We start from the raw sequence: 21,024 nt of genomic DNA, 5'->3' as shown, positions 1-21,024 counted from the left end.
GAGAGGAAATTCGGCCTCCTGAAGGCCAGGTTTCGTTACCTCCATCTAACAGGTGAATCCCTGTTCTACGCACCCAAGAAGGTCTACCAGATAATCGTGGCATGCTGCATGTTGTGTAACCTTGCCTTGAGATGCTAGGTGCCTTTTCTGCAGGAGGATGAGGCTGGAGGTGGGTGTGGCAGTAGTGGACCCTGTGGACAGTGAAGATGAGGAGGCAGAGGATGAGGTTGAGGACAACAGAACAGCTATTACATGACAGTACTTCCAGTGACACACAGGTAAGACACTGCAACTTCACTTTGCATTGACAGTTTTGTATTTGACATTGTACATGGAAGCCAGATTCTCCTAATTCTATGGCCACTTACTGTACCCTTTGGTATCTCTATTTTCAGATATCTGTGCCCCACTGTGGCACCTGGTGTGTTGACTGCAGCCAACTACAGATCATTCCTATGTATACAGTACTGTACAGTTGTATTGTAGTGCGTAAACCTTGTTAAACAAACACATAGTTAAATAATTTGTCATACTCTATACTATTTTTTCAAAGGGTGTTTATTTAAGAGCTAATACGTAGAGGGGTATGTGCAATGGGCTGGAGTGATGGTGGAGGAAAGTCCAGGATAGAGTTCAGTCTATTTGTATCACATGTGCATTGTCCAAGGTGGACAGGGTGACAGAGTGGGACACAAGGGTGACAATGAGGAGAGTCTTATTTCCTGGCATGGGTCTTGGCAATGTTCTCTGGCTTCTGTCTGGATCGCAGGTACCATTTGCGGGGTGGTTCTCCTTCTGCAGGAAGGGGTGCTGGTGACCTGTTGTTCCTGTGGCGGGGCTGAAATCACAAAAAATAGTAAAAATGGGGTATGCCCCAGAAAACTGCCTGTGTTGAAAAATGTGTTTTTCTGATTCAAGTCTGCCTGGTCCTGGAAGCTGGGGAGATGGTGATTTTAGCACCGCAAACCCTTTGTTGATGCCTTTTGCACGGAAAAAAACAGATGCTGTCTTCTGCAGCACTTTTTTCACATTTTTTAAAACATCATATTTTAGCTGTATTTTGGCTAATTTAGTGGTCTCCTTCAGGGGAACCCCCAAATTCTGGGTACATTTACAATTCCAAAGAATGTTGAAAATGAAAGGACTCAAATTTGGCATGGATAGCTTACGTACACAAAAGGTTATGGGGGCCTAAGCGTAAACTACCCCAAATAGCTAAAAAAGGGCTCAGCACCGGGGAAAAAGGCCCAGCAGCTATGGGTTAAGGACTGACCACAAGCCTTTGGTTAGAATCTTATTTGCAGTTGAGGGCAGGACTCTGACAGTGCTTCAGCTCATTTGGCAGTCAAATTGCAAGATTATCAGTGTACTGTGCAGCATATTCCCAGATAAGGTAGTGTACATTTAGATTGCATGTCCCGGTTTCCTCTTGTAAATGATGAATATTTGTTGACGAACAAGAGTATGATGTCGCTTACACCACTGGAGATATGCAAGAGGGCTGTGAATGATTGTGTGATTTCAGAAGATGAATGGAGGAAGTCTTTATTGAGCGACCAAGATTTGAATTGGGTCCAAGAATTCTTGAAGTACAGGTGGCTGGAAGAACACAAATTAAACAAGGATTTACCCTTATATTTTAAAATAAGAAATGATCTGTGATGCTATTGTGGTGTGGGTTAATAAGATAGTTCCTCTCCAAAATTTTTGGAGGAAAATATTTTCCTAGGCTCAGGAAGATCATTCTGGTATGTCTGCTACTAAACAGACAATTGGTGATTTTTATTTTTGGCCAGGTATTGATGAAATGATTGATGGCAGGGTGAGGAATTGTGTTATTATGCTAGTAGTGGCAAGTCGGCTAAACCTCGTGTTATGGAAATGGAACCTGATGAGTGTGCTGCTGGTCTGTGAAAGAAGTTGGGAATCAACGTTCTTGGTCCGTTGTCAGTGTTGCCTAAGAAATCTGCTTCTGCTGTTGTGTTGATAGATTATTTCTCAAAAAGGCCGGAGGTGAGGATCTATGAGAACGTGGATTCTAGTCGTGTCTTTGATGTTTTAGATTAAGGGGGTGATTCTAACTTTGGCGGGCGGCGGGTCAGAAGACCGCCGCGGTTATTCTGTGTTTCCCGCTGGGCTGGCGGGCGACCGTCAGAAGGCCGCCCGCCAGCCCAGCGGGAAACCCCTTCCCACGAGGAAGCCGGCTCCGAATGGCCACTGCAGGGGCCCCCAGGGGCCCCACGACACCCCTCACCGCCATCCTGTTCCTGGCGGTCACAACCACCAGGAACAGGATGGCGGTGAGGGGGTCGGAATCCCTATGGCATGGAGGATTCCTCAGGGCAGCGGAAAACCGGCGGGAGACCGCCGGTTTTCCGTTTCTGACCGCGGCCATACCGCCGCGGTCAGAATGCCCTTGGGAGCACCGCCAGCCTGTTGGCGGTGCTCCCGCGGTCGTTGACCCTGGCGGTCAATGACCGCCAGGGTCAGAATGACCCCCTAAATCTTTTACTGAGGAGGATTGTCTGAACAATTAATATTGTACAATGATTCTCAATTCACTAGAAAGGATTATGAGAGGTTTTTGGCCCTGTGCAGGGTGGTACACAAGAGGGTGTCCAGTTATCATCCCCCGGCTAATGGTCCGATGGAAAGTTTTAACCAAGATGTTAAGGAGTCTATTATGTTAGCAACTAAAATTGAACTGTCTTGGAGAGAGGCATTACCAGCGGCATTGTTATCATACAGGACTTCTCCCAATCCAGTCAACCGTATGTCTCCATTTGGAGTGTTGAGAGATAGAAAACCAACAATCAAGCTTTTCCATAGTGGCTTACATAGCAAATGGCCATGATGTCACAGTTGATTTTCACAAGATTAGGGAGGGAGTGGAGGCCCACAAAAGAATTACGATACTTTCCTCTAAGAGAGATGTCCCAACATGTTCCATGTTTGCTGATTTGGTGGAAACAAAGATTCCGACGTTGATGGGTATGGGTTTGGCAAAGTAGTCAAAGCCTGCAAGAGTGGTTGAGGTTTTCAGTAAGGCTGTGCAGGTGGGAGGTGGGAAAATTTGAAACCTTAGAAGAATTTCTGTATTTAAGGGGAATATGTGATTAAGTATTGGTACCTCACGGTTATGAGAGCAATGTGTGTTTGGATATAAGGCGTGAAGTGTCGGGTGAAGGAGTTGGAAATGCTATAGGACCAGATAACGTGAATGGCAAAGGTCAGGATTCAGAGACAGATGTCTCTTGTGATTTTGGGCAGCAAAAATGTGTAAGAAACACAAAAATGCCTGAACATTTTAAAGAATATGTTATGTAGAGTTATACTTGTTTTCATGTTTAGAAATAGTTATCAGAACCATCCATTTATTTTTATATTCAGATACTTTGTGTGTTCCTACAGACTTCCCTTTGTATTTTACTTATATTTTGTGCTTTCATTTCATACCTTTTACAAAAAAGGGGGATTGTGTTGTATATGCATAACCTGATGGTTCTAGTGTGTGTGGAATTTCTGGTTGTTTGAACCTTGGGAATGGAAGGGAGGGATAGAATCCTTCAGAGTTTAATGGTAAGAGACTGGGGGATTATGAAGAGGAAGGTTGTGTTTGACTTGTTTGACTAAGACTGAAGACTACAACCTACTTTACCCTTCACTGTTGCTGCTCCATTCGTTTCACTGCATGGGCATGCCCTTTATGTTTTAGATTTGTAACTAAAGCAAGGACCAACATATCCTGAGTAATAGCTTAGTGGTGGATTGTTCCTTTGTTCATGACATTTGCGATCCACATTAATGAGGAGCATTTTTTGCAGAATCATAAATATAACTTTGAGCCTTTTCTTGATGTACCAGGAAAGCACTTGTAGATTGTTGGGGAACATGGAGTTTGCACAAAAAACAAATTACTTTCCTTAGAATTCAAAATAAGTCTGCACGACCCAGTGACCTTTGCATAAAGTGGAATAGCATTATATTTTCAGTGAATTCCCATAAGGGTATATACTAAAGATATGGCTAGTTACTGAAGTGTTCTTCAACCCTACAACACAAGACAGCAGGCTGAGTGCCCTTATAAGGCCAGGGAAGTCCAACATGACTAGCAATATCTTTCTTGTTTCTGGGGATTTTAATTCCTTTAAGTGTCTGGATTTGTCCCCAGTGAATGCTGGCATAATAGAATTAAAAAACAACAAAAGGGAGGGGCATACATGGGAGATTCGGAGGAAAGATTTCTGGTCCCGTGTGTAAAGCTCCCAACAATCAATAAATCAAAAAAGGCACACACGGTTCCTAAAAATGCAAGAGGATTTCTTTCAAACTTAGTGGTTCTGCATTAAAATGGAGACCAAAGTATACGAAGCAAGAGCCCTCACTCACCCTCCGGTGACATGCTTCATCATAGGGCCAAGCTCCTTGTCAGGCCGGCGCTGCAGTGCCTGACGGGCCCCACACAGGGGCACTTTGCCGGAGATCTTTTTGAGAATAATGCACAACCGGTCAAAAAATAATGAAGGATTGGTATATTAATGGTTAAAAATGACTAGAGGTAACAAATTATAAATTTATTCTAATGTTGATACCTCTGACATGATTAAAAACAATAAATAGGGATATAGTAAAATAATGTCTACACTCCCTATAAAAAAAATTGATGTTAGGTATAGTTACTAAATCTCGTAATAGAGAGTAGTAAATGAAAAAGTAAACACAGGATCCCCTGTGTCACTCTGAATCGTTGGTCAACATGTTTCTCGCTATTTTTTAGTCAGTAAATGATCTTATGCGATTCCTCAGGACCTTAGTACATAACTAATCCTTTAAACAATTAGGAATCCCATAATAGGGAAATCAAAACCTAGAAAAAGCGGAAAGAAAGAAAGAAACCAAAGTCAGAACATTTCATTGTCATCAACAGTGATGTGTCTACAATTTCTTGAGATATTACCCCATACACTTGTGAGGAATCCCCAAGGTGCCATGTGATAAAGGTGCAACAGTAATAAATGAGAAAAGCCGACTTGGCGAACGTTACTTTACAATAGCCACCATCCCAAGGCACTGCAAGACAATCTACCTTTTGGCCAATTCCTTAGGATACGACGTAATTGCTCAGATAAGAATGACTTCTACACTCAAGCAAATACATTGTGCCGTAAACTTTGCGAACGCAAATATCCAGCAACAAACATTCGACAAGCAAAGAAAAGAGCCAGCAACATTCCTAGGGAAACATTGCTGACCAACAACACTCGCACACAACAATCCAGGCTGACTTGTGCAACCACATTTACCCCTCTAATTAACCAAATTAAAGGTATTGTTCGTAGACTCTGGCCCATCCTCACAAGTGCAGGCGAAACACTAGAATGCCCATTATTTGCCTTTAAGAGAACTCATAATATCAGAGACCTAGTAGCCCACACGAGACCTACAACATATCGACCCTTTAACAACACGGGTCCCAGTCAATGGCTGAAAGTTAAGGGACACTACCCCTGTGGTGGTTGTAATGTCTGCCCTATGACTAGTAGTACTCAAGAGGTGGACCTAGGCGAACCCAAAATATGGCAATTGAGATCACATACCAATTGTCGCACAAAGGACTGTATTTATATGATCAGATGTCCGTGCAATCTGGTATGGCGACCAGAATGGTGAAAATCCGAATTAACGAACACCGCAGCACCATTAGATGCAAGAGGTCCTCCACTAAATTGACCAATCATTACATTGAGAAACAACATACTCCCGATGATATGAGTTTGATTGTTCTAGAAACCATCAGAGTCAACAAAGACTGTATAACTAGACTTTTTGAAAAAGAACAACGTGGATCTTCAGGCTAAAGACCCATATATCTGGACTTAACGACGATATTCAGTGGACTAGCTTTATACACTGAGAACTATATCCACGTGTTTTTGCCACCTTGCCCCCCTTTTTTTACATCGTTCTGGCACTTTTCCAGAGCACGGGTAATTCATCCTGCTCTAAATATACTGACTTTCTAATATGGGTCCATCTCTATTCTAAGGATTAATGTTGGGATCTTCTCATTTCCTTTTCTACTGTATAATAAATTAGACATCTTTTATGTAGACCCCTTTAAAGATGGCCGACACAGTCTGTTGTCCTCCCTTTGTTTCAATATTTGCCCTGTGAGTCCTTTTTCCATTTTCTGACCCCCTCTGCCTTTTAATGGCTTCCCAACTGGTTGCTCCCCCTAGTTCCGGGGACTAACATCAGGCGTAGGTGGTCCAGAACGATCGGCTCCACTAGAAGTAAGTGCTCATTTGTGAGCCTTTGAGATTTATTTGATCATTTTTCCTTCTGACGCGGGCATGTTATCCACACCCGCGTTCATGATTAAACTAGCCGCTTTAATTTTCTGCGGCTCGTTCCGGCCCGCGTTTTCACACGGTTCGGTAGCAGGGACACTATTTCGTCCCTATTATTATGGGTCGAACGAGCTGAGCCGCGCGGGTATCCCTGCGCGCTCACACGCCTGGTTTTGACTTGCTGACGAGTCAAGACGCGCTGGGAGCCCAGCACGCTGACTCATCTTCCTTTGACTTGTGGTATGAGCTGAGACGCGCTAAGAACCCCGCGCTCTTACTCGGCTCACATCGGTCGGGCTCATTTTGGTCTGGCTTTTTGTTATATCTCACGGTAATATTTTGCGCTAATAATTCCATGCGCATACCATGTTTTTTCAGTTTTTTTAGGCTTCCCTCTTTTCACTTTAAATAAATATACTAGTGATATCTTTGCCCAGTGATTTTCTTCCTCTGGAGCAACCAATATACTCCATAGTATATATCCTTGACGACACAGTGTTCATACCTGTACATATAGACTTTAACACTGCTATATGATGACTACTTCTCTCTTACTTTTTTATTATTGCGCCATTAACATTCGCCAATTTCTCTATTCTTCTGCTCTTAGCTTATCTCGTCATGTTACGACAAGTGGTTTTGTAACTGTTATTTTCTGATAGGAGTTTTTGGTTTTGATAACCCACCTTTTCTGTCTTGGTCTTTATACTTGTTCTACACAACTAGACTCCTTATCTAACTAATGTATTATTTAAGGTTTTGTTCTTTGTGTATATATTTAGACCATAGTGGATTTTCAATGCCTGATGTTTCCCCCGATGAGGCACTACCTTTAATATTTGGAGGGTAATCATTGTGGAACTTTCGCCAAGTCGGCTTTTCTCATTTATTACTGTTGCACCTTTATCACATGGCACCTTGGGGATTCCTCACAAGTGTATGGGGTAATATCTCAAGAAATTGTAGACACATCACTGTTGATGACAATGAAATGTTCTGACTTTGGTTTCTTTCTTTCTTTCCGAATTTTCTAGGTTTTGATTTCCCTATTATGGGATTCCTAATTGTTTAAAGGATTAGGTATGTACTAAAGTCCTGACGAATCGCATAAGATCATTTACTGACTAGAAAATAGCGAGAAACATATTGACCAACGATTCAGAGTGACACAGGGGATCCTGTGTTTACTTTTTCCTTTACTACTCTCTATTACGAGATTTAGTAACTATACCTAACATCAATTTTTTTTATAGGGAGTGTAGACATTATTTTACTATATACCTATTTATTGTTTTTAATCATGTCAAAGGTATCAACATTAAAATAAATTTATAATTTGTTACCTCTTGTCATTTTTAAACATTCATATACCAATCCTTCATTATTTTTTGACCGGTTGTGCATTATTCTCAAAAAGATCTCCGGCAAAGTGCCCCTGTGTGGGGCCCGTCAGGCATTGCAGCGCCGGCCTGACGAGGAGCTTGGCCCTATGATGAAGCATGTCACCGGAGGGTGAGTGAAGGCTCTTGCTTCGTATACTTTGGTCTCCATTTTAATGCAGAACCACTAAGTTTGAAAGAAACCCTGTTGCATTTTTTGGAACCATGTGTGCCTTTTTTGATTTATTGATAATAGAATTAAAGACAGCTGTTGCAGAGCTCTCAAATTTAATTAGGCCCATCTGCACGTAATTAATCTTGTCCAGCATTTAAACTTGCATTCTGATACATGTAGTTCTGTTTGTTTAATGGGATAAAAAAGACTACTAGCCCTACAATATAGATATAAAATCTTGAACAGGCTGAGCTACTTGCTCTTGGACCTCGGAAGTCTGATAGGTCTGCTGCTGCTATGCCTCTAGACCACCCTACTTTGCTGAGGGTTATGAGGTGTAACTGTCACGTGCAGATGAACCTAGGGTGGGGAAGTGCAATTTTATACCATGTGGGACTTTCTATACCCAAAGGGAAACATCCTGAGAGGCCTGCCTCCTGGTCTCTTCATTCGTAGCCTCAAAGCAACACCCATTGGATAAGATGTTGAGGTAGGAGCGGTACATGGATAAGGGCATTTCCCACTGTCACTCTGAGTCTTAGTCTGTGCAGCACAAATTCAGAACCTCCAAGTGATGGCAATAAAAACATACACAAACTGTAAATGTCTTAGCAGTGAGGAACACTCACCCATGCTGAAAGGTGGTTTGTGTACTTAAAGTGATGTGCGGCAGAGCTCTTCGGGTAAGGCAGCATTAAGACTGCGTCCAAATACATTAAGAGTGAAAATGTGGCTTTATTAGGACAGGTCCATAGACCAAACATCATAGTATATTCGAACAATGGAATGCTTAGAGCTCCATTGAAGACAATGGAGCAGCAGCGGCCTATATGAGCTGGTATAAGCCCTCTGTTCTCAACATTTCAAAGTCCTAATACACAGCATCTGCCATTCTCTTTCCTCTGCATCTCGAAAATATATAATGTTTAGGCAGTAGAAAGTGAAAGGCAGAGGCCATGGATGAGTACACATGCACCCTTCACCCTTCCCTCGTCCTGTAGCTCAGTCCTACTAAGGCTTCAGATGGAAGGAGTGGTGAATGCTGCTCAGCTACTGGGTCTCCGAGGCTCGGCTGAACTACAAAAAGCAGTTTAGCCAAGCCGGGGTGAGCAATGGCTGATTTCAGGCCCTTTTCACAGCTCTTGTTGTGAATGTTCAACAGCTAACAGCTGTGTCCCTGCACGCACTGTTATCTGTAAAACATTCACAGCAAGAGCTGTGAAACAAAGGATTTGCAGCCCGAGGGGGATTTAAGCCCCCTCGGGCTCTGAGAGGTGTTTGTTTTACTAATTAGAACATTCTTTCATGAGGCAGAATGTTCTAATAGCTTTATTGCCCCGGCCTTCGGCTCGGGCTTTTAGTGCTGCAGCAGGCTTTTAATGACCGGTACAGCCACTACAGCAGGGTATAAAGCTATAATACATACCTGTACATAATACATAAATGTACAACCCCTCACCTCACTAACACAAGAGAAACCTTACTCCATACCACCCTTACCACCGTTAATCCACCCATAACCCACACAAACCTCACTCAAGAACCAACCTCACCTGTTTAGCCTAGCATTCAGCCTGTGCATGCTCAAACGATTCATAGGGCCTGATTCTAACCGCGGCGGGCGGCGGTCGCCGCCCTCCATGCGGTTACCGCCAAATGACCGCACCGCGGTCACAAGACCGCGGCGGCCATTCTGGCTTTCCCGCTGTGCTGGCGGGCGACCGCCAAAAGGCCGCCCGCCAGCACAGCGGGAAAGACCCAGCAACGATGAAGCCGGCTCCGAATGGAGCCGGCGGAGTTGCTGGAGTGCGAACGGTGCAGTAGCACCCATCGCGAATTTCAGTGTCTGCTAGGCAGACACTGAAATTCTTTTTGGGGCCCTCTTACGGGGGCCCCTGCAGTGCCCATGCCATTGGCAGTGTCCAGGCTAGTGTCCTTTTTAAAGACGCTAGCCCAAGTATAGGGCAATCTTGTGCCATTCTAATAATACAGTGCCCAGCTGGCATTGTAAAATTACACAAGCCAGCACTATACTTTTTGGTGCAAAACTGCATTTCTGCAGTTTTGCACCAAAAAAGATAAATTCAGCCTTTTTGCAAAATGTTCTACCAGCCCTGACCATCCTGCATACAAATCTCGGATTCCGCAGTGAGGTTTGCACTTTTTCTCTGCTCCATCTTTCTCACTATAACTGCCTCTTTAAGCAAACCAATCAATTGATCTGCCTTCTTTTTTGACAATTTTGCATGCACGGTTTGTGTCTAAAACCATAACTAAAAAGACAACACTCTGGTCTTCTGTCTCACACGGAATTGTTTGTGGGTGTGATCCTTAGTGCATGCATGATTATGTGTGAAAGACCCAGCAACGATGAAGCCGGCTCCGAATGGAGCCGGCGGAGTTGCTGGAGTGCGAACGGTGCAGTAGCACCCATCGCGAATTTCAGTGTCTGCTAGGCAGACACTGAAATTCTTTTTGGGGCCCTCTTACGGGGGCCCCTGCAGTGCCCATGCCATTGGCATGGGCACTGCAGGGGCCCCCAGGGGCCCCGCAGCACCCCCTACCGCCATCCTGTTCCTGGCGGGAGACCCGCCAGGAACAGGATGGCGGTAGGGGGTGTCAGAATCCCCATGGCGGCGGAGCGCGCTCCGCCGCCATGGAGGATTCTCAAGGGCAGCGGAAAGTCGGCGGTACACCGCTGACTTTCCGTTTCTGGCCGCAGCTGAACCGCCGCGGTCAGAATGCCCAGCGGTGCACCACCAGCCTGTTGGCGGTGCTACCGCGGTCATTCGCCCTGGCGGTTTTTACCGCCAGGGTTAGAATGACCCCCATAGTGTTTCTTCTCTTGCTTCCCATTACCGTGCCCTTGTCTTTGTCAATCTTACTTCAAGCTAATGCCAGCCAATATTTACTTTTCTCCATTGCCCCCCCTCCTCGAGCTGGATACCCCAGCCTGGAGATAGACCAGCCCACTTGGGCTAATGTATCATCATCTATTACTCCTGCTAACCAGGAAAGCCCAACCTATGCATTTTCCCACCCCCTGCATCCCCACCCATAGTGAATGCAACTGCTGTCAAGTTGACAGATAGCTGCTGCTCAAGCAATCTACACACCAAGATACTAACACTATACCTTAACTGCAAAAGTCTTCACCAAGTATTCTCTAATTTCTGAAAGATTTCCTAAAATCGTCATGATGGTCATCTCTGAAAGCACCACCTACCATCCAAAAAAAACACAACGCCACCTACCCCTGTGCATCCGAAAATATCTGCACTTGCCATAGCATCTCATCATCAAGTGACAAATTTGTCAGACCATTGAAATGTCTCAGAAAATGAAGCCAAATTATCAGGTCTGACTTCAGGGTCACTGGAAATCTCACTGTATGATGAAGGAACTGTGTCCCCAAATCACAAAACTTAGGCCCATATTTATACTCTTTTTGCACTGAATTTGCATAATTTGTTTTACGCAGATTTGGCGCAAACCTAACTCCATCTTAATATTTTGACGTTAGGTATGTCTAATGTTAAACTATAGAAGTTTGCACCATTTTTTGGATGAGTGAACATACCTTGTGTCAGTGAGATGCAAGGTAGGCATTCCCATCCAAAAAATGGTGCTATCTCCATAGCCCCATATTTATTCCCCCGTGCTAGAATGACGCATGGGTGGGAGGAGGGGCTAAATAATGGTGCTAAGCTTGCTTAGCACCATTATTTAACACTTGGGTCAGATCAGGCATTAGGGGACATGTGGACCCATTTCCATGGTTAAACACCATGAAATGGGTCCACAGGTGCCCTCCACAAGCCACAGGAACAACCCAACCACCACCAGATGGACACTGGAGGATCGGGGACCCCATCCCAGGTAAGTCCATGTGAGTATTAAAAAAGAAATCGCCATCAGGGGCCCTAACTTGGGGACCCTAGCATTGCACAGGGTGCAATGGCCATGCCCAGGGGACACTTGTCCCCTGTGCTGGCCATTGGGGTGGTAGGCATAACTCCTGTCTTTCCTAAACAGGAGTCATGTTTTGGTGGTTGTGTGCCAGGAAAATGGAGCTAATCTGTTAGAGGCATTTTTTTGTCTCCAACCAGGCTAGCGTCATTTTTTGATGCACAACTCCCCCCTTCCCTACCGAAACCCCAACCAGGCTAGTGTCCTTTTTAAAGACGCTAGCCCAAGTATAGGGCAATCTTGTGCCATTCTAATAATACAGTGCCCAGCTGGCATTGTAAAATTACACAAGCCAGCACTATACTTTTTGGTGCAAAACTGCATTCCTGCAGTTTTGCACCAAAAAAGATAAATTCAGCCTTTTTGCAAAATGTTCTACCAGCCCTGACCATCCTGCATACAAATCTCGGATTCCGCAGTGAGGTTTGCACTTTTTCTCTGCTCCATCTTTCTCACTATAACTGCCTCTTTAAGCAAACCAATCAATTGATCTGCCTTCTTTTTTGACAATTTTGCATGCACGGTTTGTGTCTAAAACCATAACTAAAAAGACAACACTCTGGTCTTCTGTCTCACACGGAATTGTTTGTGGGTGTGATCCTTAGTGCATGCATGATTATGTGTGAGACCTGTTGGTGAGCGTGTGAGTGTGTATGTGTGTCTACATCTGTGATGTGGTGATTTGCTTCTGCTTGTGGTAAGCATTTCAAGTCTACCTACCGCATATTTGGTAGTAATTCCTACGACTTTCAAACCCACAATGGTAGGATGGTGTCCTCCTGTACAAAATGCTGAAGATGCATTACTTGTGGTCATTTTTAGCCTTTTGGGCCCAAAAAGAGCCTGTTGGTAGGAGGAGGTGTGGCCTAGTGGCTAGAGCTTCTGAATTTAGAACTTCCTGAACCAGGTTTGATCCATTGCCTTGGCTTAAATTAAGCACTGAAAGGGTTCTTGCCACGGTGAAAGATAAGTCATGTAACTCTCATCTCGTTGCTGAAGAAATCATATCACTTATAGCATTTTAGATATGAAATGGTGCTAAAAAGTACCCTAGTTTGTCACTATTTTCCTTGAAACTATTGTGAGACATGCAAACTGGCAATTCTTCTGCAGAGGGAAAGATTGAGTTGAGACGTATAGGTCTATGTAAGTGGGTAGCACAATCAGTGTGGTAGACCCACTAGCAGCATTTAATGGACAGGCCCTGGGCACATGTAGTGCACTTTACAATGTAAGCAAATTAAATATGCCAATTGGATATAGGCCAATATTACCAAGTTTTAAAGAGAGAGCATAAGCCCTTTAGCACTGGTGAGCTTTTGTAAAGTGCAGAGAGTCCTAAAGTGAACAAAAACAAACTCAGCAAAAAGTAGGAGGAGGAAGGAAAAAAAGGCTTTGAGGTGACCCTGCAGAAGGGAGCAGGTCCACAGGGCTTTAAGTAAGCCAGAACCCTCCGGGTCATCATGTCTCTGACCTGGTATTAATTAAACTACACATTGAAACGGGTCCTTATAGGGCCCGATATCATTGTTGTTGACTCTAATGAAAAATTCACTGATTGAGTTCTAAACAATGAATTTAAAAAACATTAAGGTAATCCATGTCAGCAATTAATTCCTGTATTTCCCATGTTTAATTTAATCTTGCACTGCATAAGAGTTTTAGCTATTTCCATGATGTTATGTATCTGTATTTTTTGGGTGGCATCTTTCTCTTCTATAGTGCATACTTTGAACTTAGTTGTCTCCGGGTGTTTATAATGGGCCTCAATTGAGAGGTCTAAAGTGAATGTAATTTGAGTGCTTGAGACACTCTGAAGACCAACAACCGATGATAGTAATGTCCATCTACACAAACCACTGCAACCATCCACAAAGCAGGAACACACATAATACCAGAAGCAAGTTGGAGTCACCACTTCACCTACAACTAACATCTGCCATAGAACATACAAAACCACAAATATGCATTACCAACACATGTTCTCTAATTCATTTGCAGCCGGCCAAGGTTACGGCATAGAGCCATGGGTGATGACTCCTTTTGGTAACCGGACAACAGTGGAAGAGCGGGCATATAATGAAGGGCACAGAAGGACACAAAATGCTGCTGGAGTTTGAAGGAGACAACAAATTGTACAGAACTTCTACACCTAGACACTGTACAAATAATATCACTTTGTAGTTATCACCAATAAGTCATTTTTCCCCAGAATGTCCATGGTCTACTCATTTTACACTACATATATCATTGGAATGTTACTCATACCACAGAGAGCAGGAAAGAAACACAACAGTAACAACGATGGTTGGAACATAGGTTGTGATGTAAGAGGGTATAGTGCCTCCATGCCACACATCAGTGTCACATAACTCACGGCCTTGTGGCTCTCAAAGACCTAGATCTATGCACCACAAAAAATATGTGGCGTTAAGTGCCCATTGTCCAACTTCCTACCCCTTCCCCCACATCATCCCCACACCTGGAAGATGTATGCAAGGGTGGCGTACATACAGTAGGGGCTGTTTCCAAATGGTGCATTAGAAAAATAGGAACTGAATTGTGTCACATCTCAGGCGGATAGCTACTACGTCAGCACTGAGTACGTGTGACAAGGAGGGAGATCATTGGTATCAATGGACCTTCATTGATTGTTCAGGGTTAGGAACCAGAGTTTGAGGCTAAGCCTGCACCGTATATCAATGGTGTTACATTTTGGCACCGCTATTGGGCCCAACCCTGACACATGGTATGCTGTACCTCATATATATAGCACACACACGTTGGCTGTGGAGTGTGCTAAGGGTTTCTAGACACTCTCAAAGCAATGCATGCTGATCCACTCTCCATACATATGGCCTGGATTTAACTATAAAATCGGAGAATACACCACCAAATTAATGTCTGGGTAGAATGTAGACAGAGTCAGTCCCACTCCCTATGTACATTCTACCACACTTGTCACACAAATCAGTGAAGACTGATGTACGGGTATGTGGGCTAGGTAAGCAAGGGTTGGCAATTACCTACAATGGTTGACATGTGTTAGAAAGGTTACCCACTACAGTCTGTATGATACCATCACACACCACATATGAAAACACACCTCTCACTGACACTCTCATGCCTGACCAAGAGAAAGTTATCAATAGTGACAAAGGCCCATATTTATACTTTTTGACGCTAAACTGCGCTAACGCAGTTTAGCGTCAAAAAGTTTTGCGCCGTCTAACGCCATTCTGAAGCGCCATGCGGGCGCCGTATTTATGGAATGGCGTTAGACGGCGCAATCAGACCGGCGCTGCCTGGTTTGCGTGGGAAAAAACCACGTAGACCAGACAGCGCCGGCGTAGGGGGAAAATGGCGCATGGGCGTCTTAAAATGGGGCAAGTCAGGTTACGTCGAAAAAATCGTCTTAACCCGACTTGCGCCATTTTTTAACGACGCCCATCCCCCATCAACATGACTCCTATCATTGTAAAGATAGGAGTCATGCCCCCTTGCCCAATGGCCATGCCCAGGGGACTTCTGTCCCCTGGGCATGGTCATTGGGCATAGTGGCATGTAGGGGGGCACAAATCAGGCCCCCCTATGCCACAAAATATTATTTAAAAAAAAAAAAAAAAAACTTACCTGAACTTACCTGAATGTCCCTGGGGTGGGTCCCTCCAGCCTTGGGTGTCCTCCTGGGGTGGGCAAGGGTGGCAGGGGGGGTCCCTGGGGGCAGGGGAGGGCACTCTGGGCTCATTTTGAGCCCACTTGTCCCTTAACGCCATGCCTGACCCAGGCGTTAAAAAGCGGCGCAAATGCGCCGTTTTTAGCCACGCCCACTCCCGGGCGTCACTTTTGCCCGGGAGTATAAATACCACGTAAAGGCCTGGGAGTCATTTTTTAGACGGGAACGCCTCCCTTGCATATCATTAACGCAAGGAAGGGGTTCACGCTAAAAAATGACGCACATTCCGGGAACTTTGGCGCTATTCGCCTCTAACGCCATAGTATAAATATGGCGTTAGTTGGCGTTAGTTTTGCGTCGAAATTGCGTCAAAAAAAACGACGCAATTTCGGCGCAAACGGAGTATAAATATGGCCCAAAATTCCCTAAAATGTCTCGGTCTTCAACAAGCCACTCAGGTGTGGGATAAGCAAGTACGTCTAGCAATGTCCAAACATGTCACAGACCCATCCTAAAATGCATGTCTGACGAAGGAGACAGATATGTTGCATGTGGCCAAAAAATAATACAGTGCTGAGATGATTTCACTCACTAACAGATGTCGTGGTGACAGTGACATTGGTTGTGGAATGCTGAATTTAGTGCAAACCCATGTACACCAAAGGATGTGGAAGGACAGCTGAGAGAACCCCAAAGATAGTTGGAGATACAAAATGAGGAGGTCATTTGGAGACTACACAAGTGCTGTGGCAGGTGTTCACTGTCATGTGTGTATGGAAGTCATGTAATCTTGCAAAGCCTGGTAATGGGAGGGAAACTATCATGTAGTCAGTAGTAGAAGATTTGTACATCTCCAAAATACACAAGTCACACGTTGCATCCTGTCCATGTATGACTAGACAATGTTGAAGTAGAAGATGTGTAGAAGGTATAAGCAGCCTAAAGAATGCCAGCAATGTAGGACCTAATCTATTCCAAACAAGATATGCCATAAATAATGGAGAAGGTACACACTGAGCCCAATACTGACTGTGCAACACAACAATGTCACCATGTGATCACCCCACATATGTTCTGAGAGGATGGCTAGGTAATACATAACCCACTAATGTTTGCTACAACAAGCTTGCTATTCTGAAAGAAGGCAGTTGCAGATGACATTATCTATCCCCTGGGTTACACAAAAATTAGAAGTTACACTAGAGACACAAACCCTAACCAAACTGCTAATGGAAATTACTAAGAATGCACTACCATGTCTGTCAGACCATGCCAAATGATGAGACATGTCCTACACATACAAGTAGCCAGTTCTCTGTACAAGATAGGGCAAGCTTGACATTAAGTACCCCAATGGAAAATGAAAATCCCAGGCCATTTGATCACAAATGTACATGTGTCAGTCCGCAGGGGACTGCTCATTGCTCTGCTGAAGAGCTATCATGAGGAGGCTAGATCCACGGCCAACACCCCCTAACCTCAATGCTGAGACTACATTGACTGTTGACACAGTCAGGGGCCTGATGCATGTGTACAGTGGACTGAGCAGGGTGGAACACTGTAAAGCTTCGCCAAAACATGCGACCATGTGTCTCTGTGGGCATCAATAGTCACACAGTACAAATGATCACTAGGCTGTCATCATTGCCTGACTGCAACACTGCTACACAGTTGTATACCATTGTATGTGACAGTCATAACAAACATGTTGTGGTCGATTGTAAGTACCTCGTTTGTGACATGCGCACGTATGTCTGAGATCTCAGCACACATGTACCACTTAAATATCACGGGCCTCTTATTGTGTGTTGGATTCTGCACAAAAGTGAACTTTCCACTAATGAAAATACATTTGTAACACATGATCATTGACAGAATTAAATGACCATCAGATGTGTTCCAACATACGGAAACATAGGTCGGACTGATATGGCAAAGTTCAACATGTGTCAATGCAGGAAGGTAGATATGTGAGGTTTCACATCCCATGAACACACCGCTATGGTAAATTTTGCACATACGACGCTACACGTTTTCCAACCCACACACCACATACCAGCCTTCATTGACACGTGAGTACACCATCTCTTGCATCATAGATGCACGGGGAACTATAAGTCACATGTGTAGCATATCATTATGAAGCCTGAACCTAATAACACACCTCAGTGTGGACACACATGCACTCACATTGCCAGGTGTAACGTGAAATCAACCCAGCCATTGTCCACTGCATCCTCAGAGTACGATTTGTCATGGGTATCACATTAAGTACCATGTACTCAATATAGTCCATCTTATCTACCATGTTGTAGTTATTTGTACATTTGGAAATCAGACATTACAATGTGGTAGGCCCACATATATGTGGTAGATCACATATGTATACTCCTAGTACACTCGTGGTAACATGTATGTGTACAAAGTCTAGCAACACATACACATATGCAAACGGTATCAGTCACTGCATGCATCACACACACATACAAACACAATGGTAACACATACTGATGTTACCATTGAGGTCTGTATGAACATGCACACACAGGTAGCCATACCGTACTTACTACATACATGCATAGCCCCTGTGACATGGTATGTGAATCTGGGTGCACTGTCAGCCTTTCCAACAAAATCCATGCATTCCTGTTATGCGTCAAAAAGTTTGACGCAAATGGCAATATTCAATACTCTGCAATGCCAAAAATATGACGCCTGGCCCCAGCACTTCAATCTCAAGTCCACAGGTGTTGTCAGGCTTCATGGGAAGGAAAAGCACACATAACCATCACGCATCAAGCATTTCAACGAAAACACCAATACTCCTAATTTTGCTAAGGAAAAAATGACGCCTGGCCCCTGCGTGTCAATCGGAAGTCTTGAGGCTTTCTCAGCTTCAATGGGGAAAAATTGATGCATGACCATCATGCGTCAAAAGAAACGACGCATGTCAGAAAATGAGACACACAGGCCCAGGAAGTGATGAAACAGGACTTCCTGGCTGCATACATGACACAGTGCATTCACTTTCACTTTCACCTTACAGTCCTTTTATCTGTGACTGTGTGAGAGTGAGTGGAGCTAGTGCTGGTGGAGGATTAGTGCTGTTGGAGAGCTTTGTGCTGTGTCCTGTTGCTGTTGTGTGCTTTTTGTCTTTTTCCTCAGTCTTTTGTAGTGTTTTAGTCCTGAGTTTGGGATTGTATTGTGGGGTGTTTGTCCAGGGGTAGCATAGTTTGTTGGGATTATTGGGGTTAGATGGGGTAGCTTGTTAATTTTTTTTTTTTGGGGTTGTTACATTTGCGGTTTGCACATACTTCATAATGCCTGGAAAAGAGGGGGCAACCACGATGGTAGCTGATGAACTGGGAGGGTTCATTTGGTTGGTGCAGCATTACCTTCCTATGATGCTAGTTTTGGGTGGCCGTGCAATCAAGGGCTGCCCCAAAGAAGCACAGAAGCTGCGGTGGGGTTCCACCACCTGCACTGAAAATGTGGAGTAGTGCGTATTGACCACCAGATGAAGCACTGTTGAGCTGACATGATAGCATGGATCACCTGGGGACACAGATTGGTGGACCAGTTGGTAAGTACCTCATTTGCATTGCTACATCCTTATTTGCATGTGCATGACAGGCGAACAGAAGGATGAGTGCAGCATGTTTTGTCAAGGATCAGGAGACATTGTAGTGGGCCAGATTTAAAAGCCATCTTATGACGCTAAGTCAGGGCTGAAGTGCTATTTTCGTCAGCACCATATTAACAAAGTGTTGCGATGCATGCATAGCACCACTTCGTTAAGCCTTTTACAACATGATGGTTGTGCCAGGCATCATGTATGGGAGGGGGGCCTTCGCATGTAAGGAGGGCAAAATAAGTGGGGCAGGGAATAACTTTATATATCCTAGAGCCATTTTTCCCCCACTTTGAAAGTCTGCTGACAGAAGGCATAAAAGGGGACCTACCTTTTTATAAGATGGTTCCCTATGTACTCTGCAGCTAGATTTTTGGTGCAACTACTGTGTAGTACATAATTTGCGTCTATATGTAATGACGCAATGGCCCCCTACCCTGCTGCATGGTGCACCATATATTTCATACGGCGCACACATGGTGGGGGAAAGGAGGGCACTAAGGTGCACAAGGAAAGTTGCAAAGCACTAAGGCCCTCATTACAACCCTGGTGGTCGGTGATAAAGCAGCGGTAATACCGCCAACAGCCCGGCGGAAAAAAAAATTGAATCACGACTATGGCGGAAACCGCCAACATAGACAGCCACTTTAACACTCCGACCGTCACAGAGGTAGAAACAAACACTGCAGCAGTAACCGCCAACAGACAGGCGGATGACAAAGTACCGCCCACACTATTACAAGAGGCATATCTGCTACCTTTTCCGGGGTGGTACCAAAGCTAACAAAAGCACAGTGGAAACAGTACACAGAAGGGAAACCACTCACCTCTTAACACCCTATGAGGAACCAGGACGCCATGGAGCCTGAACTACAGGTCCTGCCCATACTGGTCTTCCTCCTTCTGTATCAGGAGCAGGAAAGACGCCGTCAACGACCAAGGTGAGTACTGCACCTACAACACAGGGGAGTGTGGGAGGGAAAAGAGAGTGACACACACACACGCAACATGGAATACCCCCACCCCCCCCTGACCCACAACACCATACACACAAATACATGCAGCAACATTACATATACACCCTCTCACCCCCTGGAAGAACGCAAGGACAAAAGTAAATGATTATAATGATTGTAATCAATAAAAATGCAATTTAAAAAATCAGTGTATACAAATATGTACACCAACTACACAAGTCCGGATATAACTCAAACATCATCCATGGATCAATGTCTCAAAATGCATGGGCAAAGCCCACACAAGATACCTGACTCGAAACAGAGAGAACACTGCAGGCGCATCAGATCGAAAGGAAACAGGCACCTCAGGGGGAGGGTAGTGGGGCACCTCAGCCGGATGAACGCACAACGCCACTGCTCCACGAGGGGGCTCCATGCCTACTTCTGTATCCTGGGGAGTGAAAAGCCACAGTCTCACAAGTCTTTCCAGTGGGTGGTTTGTCCACTGCTGTATCCTGGGGAGTGCAAAGCCACAGTCTCTCAAGTCTTTCCAGTGGGTGGTTTGCCCTCTGCTGTATCCTGGGGAGTGCAAAGCCACAGTCACTCAAGTCTTTCCAGTGGGTGGTTTGTCCACTGCTGTATCCTGGGGAGTGCAAAGCCACAGTCTCTCAAGTCTTTCCAGTGGGTGGGTTGCCCACTGCTGTATCCTGGGGAGTGCAAAGCCACAGTCTCACAAGTCTTTCCAGTGGGTGGTTTGCCCACTGCTATATCCTGGGGAGTACAAAGCCACAGTCTCACACGTCTTTCCAGTGGGTGGTTTGCCCACTGCTCTATCCTGGAGAATGCAAACCCCCAGTCTCACGAGTGGATGTGATTCTCCACTGG

At 44.7% G+C, this 21,024-nt stretch overlaps 1 long non-coding RNA gene across 1 annotated transcript in view; it reads left to right on the top strand.

Annotated features, from left to right (window-relative positions):
* Positions 1-6,200: 6,200 nt before the first annotated feature.
* Positions 6,201-21,024, top strand: part of LOC138266598 (uncharacterized) — a 31,220-nt gene continuing 16,396 nt past the window's right edge. The window contains exon 1 of the long non-coding RNA XR_011199567.1: positions 6,201-6,293. This is a non-coding gene — a long non-coding RNA (uncharacterized lncRNA). The remainder of the gene's footprint in view (positions 6,294-21,024) is intronic.

This window comes from Pleurodeles waltl, chromosome 11, assembly GCF_031143425.1.
Source record: "Pleurodeles waltl isolate 20211129_DDA chromosome 11, aPleWal1.hap1.20221129, whole genome shotgun sequence".
NCBI lineage: Eukaryota > Metazoa > Chordata > Amphibia > Caudata > Salamandridae > Pleurodeles > Pleurodeles waltl.
This window is presented reverse-complemented; position numbering and strand designations above follow the sequence as displayed.